We start from the raw sequence: 12,240 nt of genomic DNA on the forward strand, positions 1-12,240 counted from the left end.
TCATGTCCGCTGGCTTCCTGATTGGGGCTCAGCTGGTGCCTTGGGCAGGCAGGTGCCTTCCCTGGGCCATCTCTTGAGCAGTGCCGACAGCCTAGTACAACGGTCGACCCCACCACAGGCCCCGGAAGAGGGCAGGGCAGGCTGCGGGCTGGATGGCCCTGGGCCTCCAGAGTGCGCCGGGCACCGAGAGACACCTTGCGATCACGGCTGTCCAACAAGCGTAATGAGATCCACACGCGCAATTTAAATCTTCCAGCAATTGCATTTAAAGAAGCAAAAAGAGGGACTTCCCTGGTGGCGCAGTCGTTAAGAATCCGCCTGCCAATGCGGGGAACACGGGTTCGAGCCCTGGTCCGGGAAGATCCCACATGCCGCGGAGCGACTAAGCCTGTGCGCCACAACTACTGAGCCTGCGCTCTAGAGCCCAAGAGCCACAACTACTGAGCCCGTGTGCCACAACTACTGAAGCCTGCGCACCTAGAGCCCGTGCTCCGCAACAAGAGAAGCCACCGCAGTGAGAAGCCCACGCACCGCAATGAAGAGTAGCCCCCACTCGCTGCAACTAGAGAAAGCCCGCGTGCAGCAACGAAGGCCCAGCGCAGCCAAAAATAAATAAATTAATTTTAAAAAAAGAAGTAAAAAGAAACAGGTGAAATTAAATTTAATAACACATTTTATTTAACACAATATATCCCAAATATTATCATTCAACATGTAACCAGTATAAAAATTATCGTGACATTTTGACATTCCTTTTCTCCTACGCCTGTTTGACACCTGTGCTCTACAGGCAGGTGTGGTATTAACAGATTTTCAAGATACAGACACTGAGAGTATTTGGTGAGAAGAGTGAGGTGTGGGCCCAGGAAACAGTAAAATGTGCCTCCCCTCCCTCCTCCCCCCCTTCCTCCTCCCCCCTCCCCTTCCTCCTCCCTCCTCCCCCTCCCCTCCCTCCTCCCTCCTCCCCCTCCCCTCCCTCCTCCCTCCTCCCCCCTCCCCCTCCCTCCTCCCCTCCCTCCTCTGCCCTCCTCCCCCTCCTCCCTCCTCCCATCCCTCTTCCCTCCTCCCCTCCCTCCTCCCTCTCTGCCCTCCTCCCACCCCTCCTCCCATCCCTCCTCCATCCTCCCCTCCCTCCTCTGCCCTCCTCCCTCCTCCCCTCCCTCTCCTCCCTCCTCCCATCCCTCTTCCCTCCTCCCTCCCTCCTCCCCTCCCTCCTCTCTCCCCCCTCCTCCCCTCCTCCCCTCCCTCCTCCCTCCTCCCTCCTCCCCACCCTCCTCCACCCTCACCAGGCTCTGTGCAGGCACTCCTCTCCCCACCCCCAGCTCCCCACTCCCAGGGCAGCTCTAGGCTGAAAGGTGAGGAGTCCAGCCCCAGCTGGACTATCTTGATTTGTGGACATTTATCAAAGCTCTTCATGACTGAGGTCTGTGCATTTGACTTCCTGCCAGCTCTGCTCCCAGCAGGGCCCCTACCTGGGGCAAGGGAGGGACAGAAATGGACAGAGAAAAGGCCCCCTGGACCTCAGGCCCCGGGGAACTCTGGGGACACAGGCGGCCCCAAATCCTCCCTCCACCACTTCACCCCACACGCATTAGTGACGGGCCCAGGAAGGGTGTGGCCCGGACTGGCCCCTGCCCTCCCAGCTCCCACCCCAAAGGGGAGCAGCCTTCCCCGGGGAGGCCTGAGAGCCCCTCGCCTCTGCCTCGTGCTGCCCGGTGGGCGGCTGGGCTCAGGAACCCGGCCCTGCGCTTCCCGCCTGCCCTCACGATGTCCGCGGCCACCCTCGGGCCAGCCTGGCACAGGAGGTCCCACAGAGGCTAATCGCCCGCCCCTTCTATCCTGAGGATGGGAGGGCACAGTCGTGCCTCGTGGTGACAGGACATGCTCCCCACCTCATGCCTGGCGCGTCTGCAGGTGGCTGTCGGGTGACCGGAACTCCCAGCTCAGGAGAGGCGCCCATTGAGGGGCACCCTCCCACCCTGCCCGCTCCTTACTTTGACCCGGGCCCCGGAGGGCAGCTGTGTGTCCTGACAGAGCCCCTCTTCCTCTGTAAAACGGGCAGGGACACCCCTCGTGAGACGGTCCTGAGAAATACATGAGGTTGCGGGATCAGGACCCAGGACACAAGAAGTGCTGACTCGGTGGCCAGTCACTTCCTCCTGTCTCTCTGGCTAGAGGACGGCCCTGCGCCCCTCACAGTAAGGGGGTGTCTCAGGATGACTTGAGCCATGCTCCTCTCTCTGGAGCAGGCCCAGCACCAGGTCCTCGAAGTGTGAGTCACGGAGCCCAGGGATCTCCCTGGGGCCCCTGGAGCTGGGGAAGGAGGGGGGCTGTTCCTGGAGGGTGGGGTCTGGCCCACCATGCCCACTCTGTCTGAGCGGCTCCACTTTTATCTGCTTCAGGTATTAGGGCTTCAAATGCTGTTATTTGAAAAGAAATTTTTGGTGCCCCAAAACGTTGAAGTCTTTTCTCTATAACCTCTCATGTGTTAGACTGGAAAACACAGGCCCCATCACACAGGACGAGATGCAGACAGGTGGGCCAGGTCAAGGCCTGGGGCAGGTGGCTACTAACACCAGGGGCTGAGCCCAACTGCCCCTCCCGAGGCAGGGGGTAGGGGTACTGGCCTCCCGGGCAGCGATCAAACTCAGGGCTCGGCTGTCAACACCCGAGGGGCAGAGCATCAGTCCCCAGCTCCCACCTTCCTGGGTCCCGGGGGCCCTGGGTGGGCACCACGCCGGGACAAGGGGAGAGCTCAGAGCCCCAGCAAGTGGATTCAGCCTGGACCCTGTGAGCTCAGTGACGTCACCAAGCCCAGGGGGGTCCGGACACAACCAGGGCACCCAGGGGCCCTTCCACTAGGGAGAGAGGGAGAGACCCTGCATCCAGGAGGTCAAGTCAGTCGAGCAAAGGCTTGGAACACACAAACTGGCACCTGGCACCAGGTGTGCCGAGGGACACGGGCCCTGCCGGCACGTTACTACCCAGGGAGCTGGGACGCGCTGTATCTTGATTTGTGGACATTTATCAAAGCTCGTCACGACTGAGGTCTGTGCATTTGACTGTATGTAAAACACACGTCAACGGCTCAAAGTCCTCGAGGGGGACAGACCCAGATGGAGGGAAAGGATGGACTGGGGCCCGCAGACAGCTCTGTGCCTTCTGACAAAGACAACCCAGGGAGACAGGACAGCACGGGGAGGTGGGTGGGGCCCCTTGTCGGAGCAGGGGCCCGGGAGCCACGATTCTCTGCCCAGAAGCCAGGGCCAGACGTGCCGATCTGCGCGCACACGATGACCAGAATCTGTCCCGCCCAGGCCACGCTCCAGCTCGGAGGCCTCCCCAGGACCTGCACGCCGGGCAGTCCAGGCGAGCACACTCCTGGCCCCTTTTGGTCTTCAGCCCCAGCTGCGGGGAGGGCCTAGCGGCAAGGCGGGCAGAATCGTCCCGTGTTACAGGAGCGTTTGTCCGCCTGCAGAGACATCTCCCTGCAGCCCACTGCCTGGCCTCCCTCCTCAGGTGCCCGGGCCCACCACCTGCCGGGCCCTCACGGAGGAGGGCTGGCGAGCACCCAGACGACAGGGTGTGAGCTGCCCGGCGGCGTGGGAAGGCTGGCTGGGAGCCACGACTCCTTGCTTGGGAAGCTGGGAGCAAGCACCGGCAGCTCCCCTGACGCAGGCGGGGGCTGAGTGCTGCCTCCGCCGGGCTCTAGCTGCGGCTGCCACGCCAGCCCCACCCCATGAGCCTCCTCAGGCCTGGGGGCGGGGAAAGGCCTTGCGCGTGCGCAGTGCAGTCTTCCCGGGAGTCCGGAGCCCGCACCCTGGGCCTGGCCTCCAGGTGAGGCCGGGCAGCCTCGCCTGGCTCTGGAAGAGGAGGCTCCCGGGGCGGGGCGGGGCGGCAGCTCCCTGGGCGAGGCCAGGCCTGGGGGACGGGTGGGTCCGCTAGCTGCAGCATTCAGCAAACGACAAAGGCACACCTCTCTTACCTGGAACAGGTGAGACCTCAGCCCACCTCCCTGGGCCAAACCCACTTCCTGCCCTCCCTCGTCTCTCCGTAATATGGCCCGACTGGCCCCTGCCCTCTGGTAACAGGAACCAGCCGGCTTCTCCCACTGCAGGGGGCAGGCCAGCACTGTCCCACCGGCGAAGGAACAGAGGGGCCCAGGCAGGGCCCCGCCCCAGGGGCTGATGGGAGCTTGACAGTGCCTGTGATGCTGCAAGGACGTGCCAACACGGACCAACTCCCTAATCATTAAAAACAAAACCAAACCAACTTCTCAGGAAGGAGTTTGAAAACGGTAAGCTCAGCAGAACGGGGTCTCCCTCCCCAGCAAGCTCAGGAGCGGAGGGAGGGACCCGCCTGTCCTCCCGGCCCGCTGCTCCCCCCGCGGCAGCCCTGCCGCCGCCAGTTCTGCCAGCTCCCGCTCTGCCCAGCGCAGGCACACACGTTTATCCCAGCTCTGGGATGGACTGGGCTGTCCTGGCTGGGACTGCTGCAGAGCTGCGGCAGGACAGCGGGTGATGGTGGCACTCAGCTCCCCGAGTCCACTGCCCTGTGGACTGCAGAACTACTCCCAGCCGCCGTCTGAGCAGGGACACAGCTCCAGGGGGAGGGGCAGGGTGGGCTCCCGTCCAGCAGACACTCACGCATCCCTTCCACGGCCGGCCCTGAGCTGGCCGGTTGTCCACGGGCCCACAAGCCTGGAGGAGGGGGTGAGGGGCGGAGGGACAGGCTGGGGGGTCCACACAGAAAGGAGAGCCCCCCGGGGGTTGGCCAGAGGTGGGGTGCAGGCTGGCAGGGCTCCACACTGGCTGTAGGTCTGGGGCTGTGCGGGGCAGGGGAGGACACCCCCCAGGGGAGGCTGGAGTTGGCAGGCTGAAGCCCAAGGTGGACGAGAAGGTCGCTCTGTTGGAAGGCACCCTCCCCACGGCTTCCGGCCAGCGATGTGCAGAGAAGCACCTGTCCCTGCCAGGGCCACCCTCCCAGGGCCTGTGCCCGCACGCTGGCCACATCACAGGCACCTCACCCAGGACACTGTGTGTCGGGAGGGAGCACAGCAGAGCTGCCAGGAGGCCGCGCCCTGTCTCCCCACCTCCTGCCTGCCCGCCTCCCTGGCCGAGGTGGGCTTGGCTGGACGGAAAGGGCTCCCACAGCCCAGGGAGGGTGTCTCGTCTGAGCCTCCGGCTGGGCCTGGCCGCCACCCTGTCCACTCGCCCTTGGCCGTGGCCACGCCCTGTTCTTGATGGGCCATCTGAGCCAGGCCCTGGGGGGCTCCACTCTGGCCACTCCCTCAGGGAGACACCAGGCTCTGGGCCCAGGAGGAAAGAGGGGGTCTGCGTGTGGGCCTGTCCTCCCGTGTCCTGGAGGGAACGTGCCGACACGTAAGCAGGCCCAGACGGCAGCACGAGAGAGAAGGTGGCGTTGGGCTGGGTCTCGCTGGCCCTGCCCACTGTCCCCAGCCACAGACCATGTGGGTCACCAAGACCCCCAAGGACCTGCCTCCCGACCTCCCCTCTGAAGCCCCTCTAAGTGATATCCAGGACCCGAGCCCTGACACCAGAGACCCCAGGCTGAGGACCATGGGGGGGGAGGGGGAGGGGGAGGAGGGCGCGGGGAGGGGAGGTGGCTGGGGAAGGAGACACCCCCTCCGCCAGGCCAGGGACAGGGCTCCTGGTCCAGCACGGAGTTCTCCCAGAAGGGCCCAGGGGAGATCCGAAGGGGAGGGAGAACCTGCTGGTGGTGGCTGGTGCCGCCCTCCATCCCCCTCCCCTGCCCCAACGCAGCCCCCTTTCCTGAAGGACGAGTTCTCACAGCCACGTGTCCGGCCCGGCTGCAAAGCCTGGGGCACCACCTGGTGGTCAGGTCTGGGATGGCAGGCCGCTGGGCCCCAGGACTCAGGAGGGGGCCAGGGCTTCCCCAGTGCCCCACCCACCCCACCCATGCACTCTGGGTTGGGCGGGGCTCCTGGCCCCCACACTGCTGGACTCCACTGCCTGCCTCTCCCACCTGCTCCAGCCATTCCTCACTGGTTTTGGCAAGCTGGCCTCCCTCTGGGTGCGAGCACGGATGGGGGGTCTGGGGGAGGGTCTGTGATCACCTCCATGGCACCAACGAAGGACTGGGCTGAGGGATACTGAGTGACTTTCTCAAGGACACACAACTGGTAAACGATGGTGCTGGGACAGGACGGCACCTGCGGGACACCCAGAGCTTCTCGGGGTGCGGAGCCCCAGGAGTCTGCAGCCTCAGTCCCAGGACAGGCCCTCCCTGGGAGGAGCGTGGAAAGATCATTAAACTGGGAGTTAGAATTTAAGCCCAGCTCTACCCTAACTCGCTGTGAGGCTCTGGGCAACGTGCTTTCCCTCTCTGGGCCTTGTCTGACCCCAGAGGACGTCACACCCGGACAATCTCCATGGGCTGGAGGCCGGGCCTCAGGTTCCTGGCTCCCACAGACAGGGGCTGGGCCTCAGGCTGCAGGTGAGTGACCGTGACACCCTCCCTCCCTGCCTGCCTCCACAGGGGAGTAGGTGAGCCAGACGCCTGTCCTCCTCTGTCCTGTGAGCCCCGCTGCTTCCGGGGCCTGCTGCCCTCAGCTGCCACCAGCAGGAGTGAAGGGGGCCCATGGCAGCTGGTAATGACCTGACCCCGGATTAGCAGCGTTCAAACTGCATTCACACTCGTGACCCCAGAGGTAGGCAGGACCGCAGTATTGGCCATTTGAGGAAAGTCCAAGACCCAGGATGGTTAGGTGAGGTGCCTGAGGTCCCCCAGCGGGCAGGGGCAGCCTTCAAGTCAGTGCAGTTTGTTTTCACCAGGTATCTGCCACACTTTCGTCCCCCACCCCAGCTCCCTGGCTCCTGTCACTGCAGCTGCAGGGCCTGGGAGAGCCGCCCCTGTGGCCAGGGCCCCTCTGCCTCTGAGGTTCGCTGGACCATGACGCCCAGTCCTCCCTCCAGCCGGCCTTCTGGGCCTCCCACTGTCCCCAGGGGCTGGAGCATCTCCCAGAGGCTGGTGGCCAGGGACCCGACAGGACACTCTAGGTGGGAGCCTGATGCCTGGGCCCGGTCCAGCCGTGGGCAGAGCAGCCTCAGGGGCCCCTCTCCAGGCCACCTGACCTCTCCCGCAGCACCACCCGCTGGCCCTACGGCCCCTCCCTGGCCCAGAGCAGCTGCGCCAGACTCTCTGCAGACACCACGGCCAGTACCCGCTTGGTCAGCCCCATGGCTTCTCTGGCCAGTGCCACCCAAAGCTGGGTCAGCTCCTGCTCGAGGATGCCCAGGCCACGGCCCTCTAACCCAACAAGTAAGAGGGTCACTTTCCTATTTGAGAAAGTCCCCATCGCTGCTGCCCTCCTGGCTATATATCATTACAACAGCCATCCATCACATTATTATCAGTGGTGATATTACTGCTAAGCCCCCAGAGTAATTCTGACATGCACTGAAATTTGGGAACTAACCCTACCCTCACCCAGGACCGGTGACATACTTGCGGGTCCCGTGCAAAATGCAAACGGGAAGCCCCTTGTTTAAAAATTAAGAATTTCAGGGTGGCAAGGGCAGAGCCTTAAGCCAAGTGAGAACCCTTCCAAGCGGGGCTCTGGCGGCCACAGCTCACGCTGCCCCCCACTCATTCTGAGCCCCTATGGGTCCCATCTTCCAGCCCTCCCCTCACCCCCACCATTCTCAGCAGGGGGTTCCGAAGACTCACGAAAGGTGGGGTGTCTCCAGTCACATGACGACAGCCTTGGTCGTTGCCATTGGTTGGCTGCGGCCGTGTTTTCACAGCCAATGAGGGGAAAGAGAGGGAGGCATGGGCGTGGCCTGGCGCGGAGGGGCGCTGGAGGGCAGGGCGGAGACCAGCGCACCTGGGCTGCTAGGACCTGTGCCCGCCCGGTATAAGTTACCGTTGTCTTGTCCTCTCTTTCGTTTCCTCTCTCACCACAGTAGACTGTCCCCAACGATCCTATCTTATCTTTTATGACTCAGTGCAGACGTGAGAAGGCCTTTCCTGTGCTTTGGAAATTATGTACAAAAGGCAATATAATGTGGCTTAAGAGGTAGACACGGGAGACATCTCACCCACCTTAAAATTGGGAACAGAAAACATACAACTCAGTTGAATAAATCTGCAATGTTTGTGACCTAAATTAATGCATTCAACAGCACTCTTTCGAGTACAATGTTTTACATATAAAGATCAGTAAAGGTGAGTCGGGGGAGGGGAGGGGAGAAATGAGAGGGGTGTGTGTGTGTGTCCGAGAGAGAGGAATTCTATTCAAATGCTTTGTGCAACAGTTTATTACTTTTACTTATTTTGTTAAATGTACATACCAGAGTGTACAAAAAAGTATTTCTTTTTCTGGTTTAAAGAATGATAAAACATAAACTCCATGTTACCTACCCAAGTTAAGAAATAGATCACCGTGGTTTCCCTGAGGCCTCGTCTTAGCTGAGCTGCAATTTTTTCTTTCTCCTCTCGCCAGCTCTGCCTCCAGGACAGAGCTGTGTTGTGCCGCTGTGTGTGTCCATCCTTACAGGGCAGCATGCTGACTGCCTGGTGTTGACCCGGAGGTAAATGGATGGACACACACTGTGTGTAGCTTATGTCATTTGCTTCTTTCGATCAAACTCTTTTTGAGATACCTCCACGTTAATGACTAAAGCAGTTGTTACTCAGTTTTGAAACTTTATTTCTTTTTCTATCCATTCTACTGCTGGTGCATATTGCATTGTTTCCAGTTTGTGGCTATTGTAACAGTCACGATGCTGCTATGAAATCTTTCCCCCAAGGCACACGTACAAAAGTTTCTTGTCTAGACTATAGCCTAGGCGTGGAATTGCTGGGTCAAAGCGTATCATTCCTGGGATGGTCAGTTTTCTGTGTCAACTTGGCTGGGATAAGGGAGGCCCAGATGGCTGGTGAAACATGGCTTCTGGGTGTGTCTGTGAGGTTGTTTCCAGAAGAGGTTAGCACTGGAATCTGTAAAGGTGGTCCTCATCAGGGAGGTTGGGCGTCACCTAACCCCCTGAGGGTCTGAATGGAACGGAGAGGCGGAGGCAGGGCGAGTTTGCTTGAGTTGGGACCTCCATCTTCTGCCCTTAGAGAGGGATGACCCTGCTTCTTGGGCCTTCGGATCACACCAGGATGGACACTGTTGACTCCCCGGGTCCCAGTTCCTGGGCCTCAGGTCTGTACTGGAAGTACCTCTGGCTTCCCTGGGCCTCCAGCCTGCAGACTGCAGACTGTGGGATTGACCGGTCTCCACAGCCCCTCAGAGTAAATCTCTTTCTATTCACCCACATGCAACCTATTGGTTCTGTTTCTCCAGAGAACCCTCACTGATGTAATTCCCACACTCCACCTGCTCAGGTAATGGCTTTCTCCCATTCACACCCCTATTAGCCATTGGCGAGAGTCCACAGTCTCACCAGAATTTGGGCGGACTGTTAATTTTCACTAGTCTGATAAAGTGACCCATTATACAATTATGGTTTAAATATTACAAATTGGGGTTTAGAGGTTAGGGTTACAAATGAGGCTGAACATTTGTCCATATATTTCTGAGCCAATATTTGTATTACCTGTTCTTGGAAAGGTCTGTTTGCGTCTTTTCCTCATTTTTCTCTTGAGATGTTTATTTTCTCATTGATTTGAAGGGGTCTCTAGAGACACGAATCACGGACAGTAACTGACCTGATCAGGCAGCAGATCCCTCGCCCATTCTGTGGCTTATACTGTCACGTTCTTTATTGACTTTTGGTAAAACATGTTGAATTTTAATACAGTCAAATTAATCTGTTTTCTTTTATGGCTTTGCTTTTGACATCTTAGGAAATCCTTCCCTACCTCAAAGTAATACAGATGTTTTCCTATTCTAGCATGTTCTAAGATTTATAGCTTTGCCACTTCTATATAAATTTTTAATACACCTGGAATTCATTTTCATGTATAGAATAAGGTAAGAATTCAATTTCACTTGCATAACCAATTGTCCCAGAACAACTTATGAAATAGTTCATCCCCTCCTGTTGGTTTATGGTGCCCACTGTGCCATAAGTCAAGTTTCCAAATAGGCCTGGGTTTATTCTTCCTGGTCCCGCGTGTGTTTCCTGATGCATCCAAAGTACGCTGTTTTAGTTATCAATACTGTAGTGATACTGAGCCTTGATATCTGATAGGGCAAATTTCCTCCTCTCTTTTTTATCCTTCTTCAGGAATTCCCTGACATTTTTTTTGGACTCTTTGTTCACCCACATACATTTTAGAGTCACTTTGTCAATTTATGTGAAAAGCCCTGTTGGAATTTTTTTTGAAAATGTATTGAATCTATAGATGAATTTGGAGCGAACTGATATCTTTGTAGTATTATCTTCCTATCCAGGGATGCAGTCTGTCCATTTACTTATGCCATTTAAAATTTCTTTCAAGGGACTTCCCTGGTGGTCCAGCGGTTAAGAATCCACGTGCCAGTGCAGGCGACATGGGTTCGAGCCCTGGTCCGGGAAGACCCCACATGCAGCAGAGCAACTAAGCCTGTGCACCATAACAACTGAGGCTGTGCCCTAGAGCCCGCGAGCCACAACTACTGAGCCCACGTGCTGCAACTACTGAAGCCCGGGCGCCTAGAGCCCCTGCTCCGCAACAAGAGAAGCCACCACAATGAGAAGCCCGCGCACAGCAACGAACAGCGGCCCCCGCTCACCGCAACCAGAGAAAGCCCGCGCGCAGCAACAAAGACCCAACGCAGCCAAAAATAAATAAATAAAAAATAAATTTATTAAAAAAAAATCCTATGGTTTAAAAATTTTTTTTCTTTAATAAGGTTTTATAATTTCTCCATTATCCATCTTTTATTAGCTCTATTCCTAGGTATTTTACTTGTTGCTATTCTAAATGATATCTTTTTAAAGTTACATTTTCCAGTTGAGTCGAGCTGTTTACGGAAATACAAATGTATTCGGTTATTTTATCCAGAACGCTTGTTGAATTCTTTTATTAATTTGTACATTTTGTAGATTATTCTGCATTTTGTATAGACAATCCTATCATCTGCAAGTAATGCTAGCTTTGTTTCTTTCTTTCCAATTCCTACATAGTTACTTGTTTTTCTTGCACTGGCGAGGAGCCCCAGTACACTATTAGCTATACATGATGACTGTAGGCATTTTGTCTTGCTTCTGATTTTAAAGAGAATGATTTCAACATTTCAACATCAATTACGATGTTTGCTGCAGGTCTTTGTAAATGGCCTTTATGGATGTCTACTTCTTTTCCTGGTTTGTAAGAGTTTTGTTTTTGTTTTTTTTAAATCACTAATGTAATAAAAAATGTATTAACACGTGCAAGGATTGTTCTAAATGCTTTACATAGAGACATTATTTTAATCCTCACAACACACCTATGAGGAAAGTGCTATTATTATTATTATTATCTTCATCTCTATAAATAAGGAAACTGAAACCCAGCGAGATTAAAGAAGCTCCTGGAGGCTACAGAGCTCCTTAAGCATTCAAGACCAGGCAGCCTGGCTCCAGAGTCTGTTTGTAACACTCTCAAACTTCTCATTGGATGTTGAATTTTATTAAATCCTTCACGTACATCTATTGAAATGATTGTGTGGTTTTCTCCTTTATTTTATCTATGTGGCGAATTACATGAATCATTTTCCTAATATGACCCCAATATTGCAGCTCTGGCACAAACCTACCTTGGTTGTGACGTACGAACATTACCCTCCTGCTGGATTCAGCTCTCCAACATTTGTTAACGATTCTGCGTCTACGTTAATAAGTTAGACTGGTCTATAATTTTCCACCTTTGTACTGTCCCTGTGGTTCTATCATCAGGTTAGACTAATCTTATTTAATAAGGTGGAGAGTCCCCCTTCTTTTTCGAGTCTCTGGGGAAGTTGGTTAAGATTATAAATGTTGGGCTTCCCTGGTGGCGCAGTGGTTGAGAGTCCGCCTGCCGATGCAGGGGACACGGGTTCGTGCCCCGGTCCGGGAAGATCCCACATGCCGCGGAGCGGCTGGGCCCGTGAGGCATGGCCGCTGAGTCTGCGCGTCCGGAGCCTGTACTCCACAGCAGGAGAGGCCACGGTGGTGAGAGGCCCGCGTACCGCAAAAAAAAAAAAAAAAAAAAAAAAAAGAAAATATTATAAATGTTCCTGATGCATTTGCAAGAACTTTTCACCTACCAGACTTTGGGCTGTTTTCTTTGTGGGAAAATGCTTAGCGA

The 12,240-nt window shown here is 56.2% G+C and overlaps 1 long non-coding RNA gene across 1 annotated transcript; it reads left to right on the forward strand.

The window, feature by feature from the left end:
• Positions 1-3,806: 3,806 nt before the first annotated feature.
• LOC309836302 lies at positions 3,807-11,348 on the forward strand. Its single transcript, XR_014298136.1, has 3 exons — positions 3,807-3,994; positions 4,092-4,297; positions 10,432-11,348. It is a non-coding gene; the product is annotated as an uncharacterized lncRNA (long non-coding RNA).
• Positions 11,349-12,240: the final 892 nt, after the last annotated feature.

Source organism: Grampus griseus, assembly GCF_964374135.1.
Source record: "Grampus griseus genome assembly, chromosome: 1".
Taxonomy (NCBI): domain Eukaryota; kingdom Metazoa; phylum Chordata; class Mammalia; order Artiodactyla; family Delphinidae; genus Grampus; species Grampus griseus.